Genomic DNA, 7,938 nt, shown 5'->3' with positions numbered 1-7,938 from the left:
TCTATCAGATCTCACTTTTGCAAATAACCGTGAAGGGATTGACAACCCCTTTATCGTGTTAGGTGCAAGTTGTTGTTTGTTTGTGCAGGTATTCAGTGACTTGTGTGTTGTCTCCTACTATATTGATACCTTGGTTCTCAAACTGAGGGAAATACTTATCTCTACTTTGCTGCATCACCCTTTCCTCTTCAAGGGAAAAACCAACGCAAGCTCAAGAAGTAGCATATGTCAACTGAATTTTCTTTCTAGGAAAGTGTTCCATGCCCTTCCTTAATGGAAATTAAAATGTAATGTTTCCTTCTTTCATATCAATAATTGCACCAATCGTTCTAAGGAAAGGTCTACCAAGAATAATAGGACATGTAGGATTGCAATCTATATCAAGAACAATGAAATCTATGGGCACATAATTCCTATTTGCAACAATAAGAACATCATTATCCTTCCCATAGGTTTTTTAATAGTGGAATCCGCAAGATGCAAATTTAAAGAACAATCATCAAACTCACAGAAACCTAGCACATCACATAAAGTTTTCAGGATCGTGATACCGCTAGCACCCAAATCACACAAAGCATGGCACTCATAATCTTCAATTTTAATCTTAATGGTAGTTTACCACTCATCATAAAGCTATCTAGGGATAGAAACTTCCAACTCAAGTTTTTCTTCAAAAGATTTCATCATAGCATCAACAATATGTTTAGCAAAAGCTTTATTTTGATTATAAGCATGAGGAGAATTCAACCTGGACTGCAAAAAGGAAATACAATCTATCAAATAACAATTATCATAATTAAAATCCTTGAAATCGAAAAGAGTGGGCTCATTGCTACTTAAAGTTTTGACCTCTCCAATCCCACTTTTATCAATTTTTGCATCAAGATCTATAAACTCCGAATCATTGGGACGCCTTCTAGCTAAAGTTGACTCATCCCTAGTCTCATCTTATCAAGATTTATATTAGAAAACAAAGATTCAATAGGAGTCACATCAGTCACTTTAGGATCTTCATCATTATTTTCACGAGAAATCAAAGAACACGCTTTTACAAACCAATCTCGCTTAGGACGCATCCTAGCAGTTCTTTCGTTACATTCATCAATAGAAATTCTCATAGCTTTTAGAGATTCATTAATATCATGCTTGGGTGGAATGGATCTAATTTTGAAAGAGTCAATCTCAAGAGAACTTGTATCCACGTTCCTAGCCAAATCATCAATCTTGAGCATTTTTTCTTCAACCATAACATTGAAATTCTTTTGGGAACTAATAAATTCTTTAATATTGATCTCAAGATCAGAGGGCATCTTATTATAATTTCCATAAGAATTGTTGTCGGAATTACCATAATTATTAGAGAAATTACTAGGAAACGGCCTAGGGTTGGAATTACCTCTATACGCGTTATTACCAAAATTGTTCCTACCAACAAAATTCACATCCATATATTCATTATTATTCTCAATCAAAGTAGACAAAGGCATGTCATTAGGATCAATAGGATCACTCTTACTAGCAAACAATTTCATAAGTTCATCCATCTTTCCACTCGAAACATTATTTTCTTCAATCACATGCACTTTTTTACTAGTAGAGGATCTTTGGTGTGCCATTGAGAATAATTAGCCATAATATTATCTAGGAGTTTAGTAGCTGATCATAATGTGATTTCCATAAAAGTACCTCCCGCGGACGAATCTAAAAGATTTCTAGAAGCAAAATTCAATCCGGCATAAATTTTTTGTATAATCATCCATAAATTTAAACCATGAGTAGGGCAATTTCTTATCATCAATTTCATCCTCTCCCAATATTATGCAACATGTTCATGATCAAGTTGCTTAAAATTCATTATATCGTTCCTAAGGGAGATGATCTTAGCAGGAGGAAAATATTTGGAAATAGATGCATCTTTACACTTGTTTCATGAATCAATACTATTTTTAGGCAAAGATGAAAACCAAGTTTTAGCTCGATGTCGAAGTGAGAACGAAAATAGCTTCAATTTAACAATATCATTATCCACATATTTATTCTTTTGCATATCGCACAATTCAACGTAAGTATTTAGATGGGATGCGGTATCTTCACTAGGAAGACCGGAAAATTGTTCTTTCATAACAAGATTCAACAATGCGGCATTAATTTCATAAGATTCTGCACTAGTGGCGGGAGCAATTGGAGTACTTATAAAATCATTGTTATTAGTATTGGAAAAGTCACACAACTTGGTATTCTCTTGAGTCATCATGACAAAACAAGCAATCTATCACACGAGCAACCAAAAAGCAAACACAAATACGAATGGAAGAAGGGCGAATAAAAAGGAAAATCTTTTTATATTTCTCTGAAAATCATTTTAGAAGTGGGGGAGAGGAAAACGAGAGGCAAATTTCAAATAATGTAATGCAAGATATGAGAGTTTATGGTGGGTACTAGGTAGGCTTGATGTAGACCTTCCCGACAACGGCGCCAGAAATTCTTCCTGCTACTTCTTGAGCTTGCGTTGGTTTTTCCCTTAAAGAGGAAAGGGTGATGCAGGAAAGTAGAGATAAGTATGTCCCTCAGTTAGAGAACCAAGGTATCAATCCAGTAGGAGGTACAAGCAAGTATCCAATCTATACACCTGCACAAACAAACAAATAGTTGCACCCAACGTGATTAAGGTGTTGTCAATCCCTTCACGGTCAATTGCAAAGGTGAGATCTGATAGAGATAGGTATAAAAGATTGCTAAAACGTAAAAAAAATTAAATAAATTGCAGCAAGGTATTTTTGGTATATAGATCTGAAAATATATAATGGAAAATAGACTCGGGGGCCATAGGTTCCACTAGAGGCTTCTCTCTTGAAGGAAAATAATACGGTGGGTGAACAAATTACTGTCGAGCAATTGATAGAGAAGCGCGAAGTTATGACGATATCCAAGGCAATGATTATGCATATAGGCATCACGTCCTTGTCAAGTAGACCGACTCCTGCCTGCATCTACTACTATTACTCCACACATCGACCACTATCCAGCATGCATCTAGAGTATTAAGTTCATAAAGAATGAGTAACGCCTTGAGTAAGATGACACGATGTAGCGGGCTCAAGCAATATGATGAAAACCCCATCTTTTTATCCTTGATGGCAACAATAAAATACGTGCCTCGCTACCCCTACTATGTAACTACATGAGGACACCGCAAGATTGAACCCAAAACTAAGCACCTTTCCCATTGCAAGAAATACAAATCTAGTTGGCCAAACCAAACCGATAATTCCAAGAGAAATACAAATATATCAAATCATGCATATAAGAATTCAGAGAAGATTCAAATAATATTCATAGAATATCTGATCATAAATCCACAATTCATCGGATCTCGACAAACACACCGCAAAAGAATATTACATTAGATAGAATTCCAAGAACACCGAGGAGAACATGGTATTGAAGAACATAGAGAGAGAAGAAGCCATCTAGCTACTAGCTATGGACCCGTAGGTCTGAGGTAAACTACTCACGCTTCATTGGAAGGGCAATAGGGTTGATGTAGATGCTCTTCGTGATCAAATCCCCCTCCGGAAGTTTGCCGAAAAAGACCCCAAGATGGGATCTCACGAGAACAGATGGTTGTGACGGTGGAAAAGTATTTTCGTGGATGCTTATGAGGGTTTGGAAATATTTGGGAATTTATAGGACTCAGAGGGAGGTCGATGGATTCCCGAGGGGGCCACAAGCCAGGGGATGCCCCCCGGCGCGCCTGACGATGACATGTACCTAGGGTAGGGTCAAAGGCCTGACCTAGATGCCCTACCCAAGGGCACTGACCTGGAGTTAAGAACATTCAAAGGACAACAGAAGATACCGACTGAAATCACCTTGGAGTGCAATCCACTCAACCAGCTATTCCACTAGGATACCCCAATTCCACTCGACCAAGATATAGTCATTCGACCACACGAAGAAACACTCGAAGTACAGAAGTGAAGGAAATATGCCCTAGAGGCAATAATAAAGTTGTTATTTATATTTCCTTATATCATGATAAATGTTTATTATTCACGCTAGAATTGTATTAAACGGACACTTAGTACATGTGTGAATACATAGACAAACAGAGTGTCACTAGTATGCCTCTACTTGACTAGCTCGTTGAATCAATGATGGTTATGTTTCCTAACCATAGACATGAGTTGTCACTTGATTAACGGGATCAAATCATTAGAGAATGATGTGATTGACTTGACCCATTCATTAGCTTAGCACGATGGTCGTTTAGTTTGTTGCTATTGCTTTTTCCATAACTTATACATGTTCCTATGACTATGAGATCATGCAACTCCCAAATATCGGAGGAACACTTAGTGTGCTATAAAACATCACAATGTAACTGGGTGACTATAAAGATGCTCTACAGGTGTCTCCGATGGTGTTTGTTGAGTTGGCATAAATCGAGATTAGGATTTGTCACTCCGAGTATCAGAGAGGTATCTCTGGGCCCTCTCGGTAATGCACATCACTATAAGCCTTGCAAGCAATGTAACTAATGAGTTAATTACGGGATGATGCATTACGGAACGAGTAAAGAGACTTGCCGGTAACGAGATTGACTAGGTATTGAGATACCGACGATCGAATCTCGGGCAAGTAACATACCGATGACAAAGGGAACAACATATGTTGTTATGCGGGTTGACCGATAAAGATCTTCGTAGAATATGTGGGTGCCAATATGAACATCCAGGTTCCTCTATTGGTTATTGACCGGAGACGTGTCTCAGTCATGTCTACATAGTTCTCGATCACGTAGGGTCCGCACGCTTAATGTTCGATGATGATCTGTATTATGAGTTCATGTGTTTTGATGTACCGAATGTAGTTCGGAGTCCCGGATGTGATCACGGACATGACGAGGAGTCTCGAAATGGTCGAGACATAAAGATCGATATATTGGATGACTATGTTTGGACATCGGAAAGGTTTCGAGAGATTTTGGGCATATACCGGAGTACCAGGGGGTTACGGAACCCCCCTGGGGAGTCAATGGGCCTTAATGGGCCATAGTGGAAAGGAGGAGGAGGCGGGCAAGGTGGGGGCGCGCCCCCCAAGCCCAATCCGAATTGGAGGGGGGCCGGCCCCCCTTTCCTTCCCTCTCCTACTCCGACTAGGGAAGGGGGAATCCTACTCCCACCGGGAGTAGGACTCCCCCCTTGGGCGCGCCTAGGAGGCCGGCCCTCTCCCCCTCCTCCACTCCTTTATATACGGGGGGAGGGGGCACCCCATAGACACACAAGTTGATCATTGATCTCTTAGCCGTGTGCGGTGCCCCCCTCCACCATAATCCACCTCGGTCATATCGTTGCAGTGCTTAGGCGAAACCCTGTGCCGGTAGCTTCATCATCACCGTCATCACGCCGTGCTGACGAAGCTCTCCCTCGACACTCAGCTGGATCGAGAGTTCGTGGGACGTCATCGAGCCAAACGGGTGCAGATCGCAGAGGTGCCGTACTTTCGGTACTAGGATAGGTCGATCGTGAAGATGTACGACTACATCAACCGCCTTGTCATAACGCTTCCGCTTACGGTCTACGAGGGTACATAGACAACACCCTCCCCTCTCATTGCTATGCATCACCATGATCTTGCGTGTGCGTAGATTTTTTTTTGAAATTACTGCGTTCCCCAACAAGAGGATCTAAACCCACCCCAGGATGGCAACGGTCAGGCGTTCACTCCGTAGTCTTGAAGATCATTTATAGTCCTTTATAACTAGCGTTACCAGTAATGCCCTGTCTTAATGTACATTGAACCCTGTGTAACTAAGGGCTGGGGAGGTTCGGCGCACTCTATATAAGCCACCCCCTCCTCAGGCACAAGGATTCGCACCCCCTGTAACTTTCAAGCATATCCAGTCGACCAAGCCTCCGGGCACCGAGACGTAGGGCTATTACTTCCTCCGAGAAGGGCCTGAACTCGTAAACCTTGCGTGCACAACCTCGCCATCGTTAGGACCTTGCCTCCTCCTACGTACCCCCTGTTCTCACTATCAGACTTGCTCCCATGACTGTTGGCGCCCACCGTGGGGCAGGCATCTTAGCGACTTCCGGTGAGGTTGCAGTTTTTCCGATCTCCATCAACATGGTTTCTGGCGGTGGTTTGGCTTTAGGCCGCGAGATCCGTCTCGGCGCGCTTGTTTTCATCGCCGACGACTCCGCCTGGCTCCAGGAGGCCCGACTCAATGTCGAGGCCCTTCCTGTCCGCGGGGCGGCACACTTTCGTGCGAGTGCCTATAGCGTCCTCCTGAGGCAGCCGTCGACCCACTATTGGTCGGCTCCCGCATCATCCACTCTCCCTGCCATACGCCACCGCAGGCGATCTGGCCAGTCACGGCTCCAGTGCTGGAAGAGGCATGCGGTGGCTCGACAGACATCCACCCCTCAAGTCACGGCAATCGAGCCCGACGAATCTCTCTATGGACCATTCGACTGGTTCCGCAGAGACTCTTTCCGAGTGCGGAAGCAGCGACCCTGCGGAGGAAGTCCTCATGGTTGGCACACCATGCAGCCCACCTGGGTTCCGTCGCGGTGGCGACGGCGGCCCGTCACATGGTCACGACGAATATCATCCTGAAGCCCTCACTTCGGAGCATAGGGACGAGCTGCATCGTCACAATGTGAAGGCGCTCCACACCCCCATCATTGGGGAGACCTCCGAGGCTCGGGCCTTGGAGGCTATGCGTCTAGCCACCTTGGCTGAGCGCGCATGACTGGAGAATCTCCAACATTCACTGGACGAGCGCGCCCATCGTCAGATCCCCGAATCCAGTCGATGACATCGACAATTGTTTCCGCATGAACCTCAGGTATATCGTACACCAATCCAGAATCTTGCAGCTACAACTCGAATAGCTGAGTCAATTTAGCCGTCCCATTCAGAGGCTGGTAGAGGTTTGCTGCAGATCTGCGCACTGCTCGAAGTGGCAGGTGAACAAAACTCAGTCGTTTGTCAGTCGCACAACATGATCCATAGTAGATCTATGGTTGCGGACATAGTTCAGTCAGCACACATCCCAAGATCACCCCCACGGCATGATGATCGAAGGCACCGCCAAGATCAGTACCTCGATCGATGCCACGGACAGTATGATCACCGGTACGCCCACGATGACTACCGTCGAGTGCCTACACCCCCTCCGAGGGGCGGGTCATACGCGCCCCGACGGTATGATGACAGGCGCCCATATGGTGATGAGCGGAGGGTTCCAGTCGACCCTAGAGAGCCTGGTTTTGATGTGAGGTCCTTTATTATACAAGGTATGGTCGATAGGGGCCGGGCACACAGAGAAGGACAAGACAGAAACCATTCGAGTGGAAGCAGAGTGCATGTTTCTAGGCCAGAATGTTTCAGCAGAGCCATCCGTGCTGCACAGATCCCTCCCAACTTCAAATTGGCAACGGGAGTGAGTAAGTTCACCGGTGAGTCAAAACCCAACACTTGGTTGGAAGATTACCGAGTGGCAGTGCAGATTGGTGGAGGCAACGATGATGTGGCCATGAAGCACCTCCCCTTGATGCTCGAGGGTTCAGCAAGAGCTTGGTTGAATCAGTTGGCCCCTGGAAGTATTTTCAGTTGGGAAGAATTGGCCTGAGTGTTTATCAAAACATTTGAGGGCACCTACAAGCGGCCTACCGGACTGACTGAATTGCAGCACTGTGTTCAAAAACAAAATGAGACTTTGAGATACTTCATCCAGAGATGGACTACTCTTCATCATACTGTAGAAAATGTATCAGAGCACCAAGCAGTTTGCGCCTTCAAAGAGAGCGTTCGGTACAGAGAGCTCAACCTGAAATTTGGTCGGTCAGGTGACATGTTCCTAGCCTGAATGATGGAAATAGCCACTCGGTACGCTAATGGTGAAGAGGAGGACCGACTCCGCAGTGG

The sequence above is a fragment of the Triticum urartu genome, chromosome 6A (assembly GCF_056163025.1).
Source record: "Triticum urartu cultivar PI428250 chromosome 6A, HENAU_Tu73, whole genome shotgun sequence".
Taxonomy (NCBI): Eukaryota; Viridiplantae; Streptophyta; class Magnoliopsida; order Poales; family Poaceae; genus Triticum; species Triticum urartu.
This window is presented reverse-complemented; position numbering follows the sequence as displayed.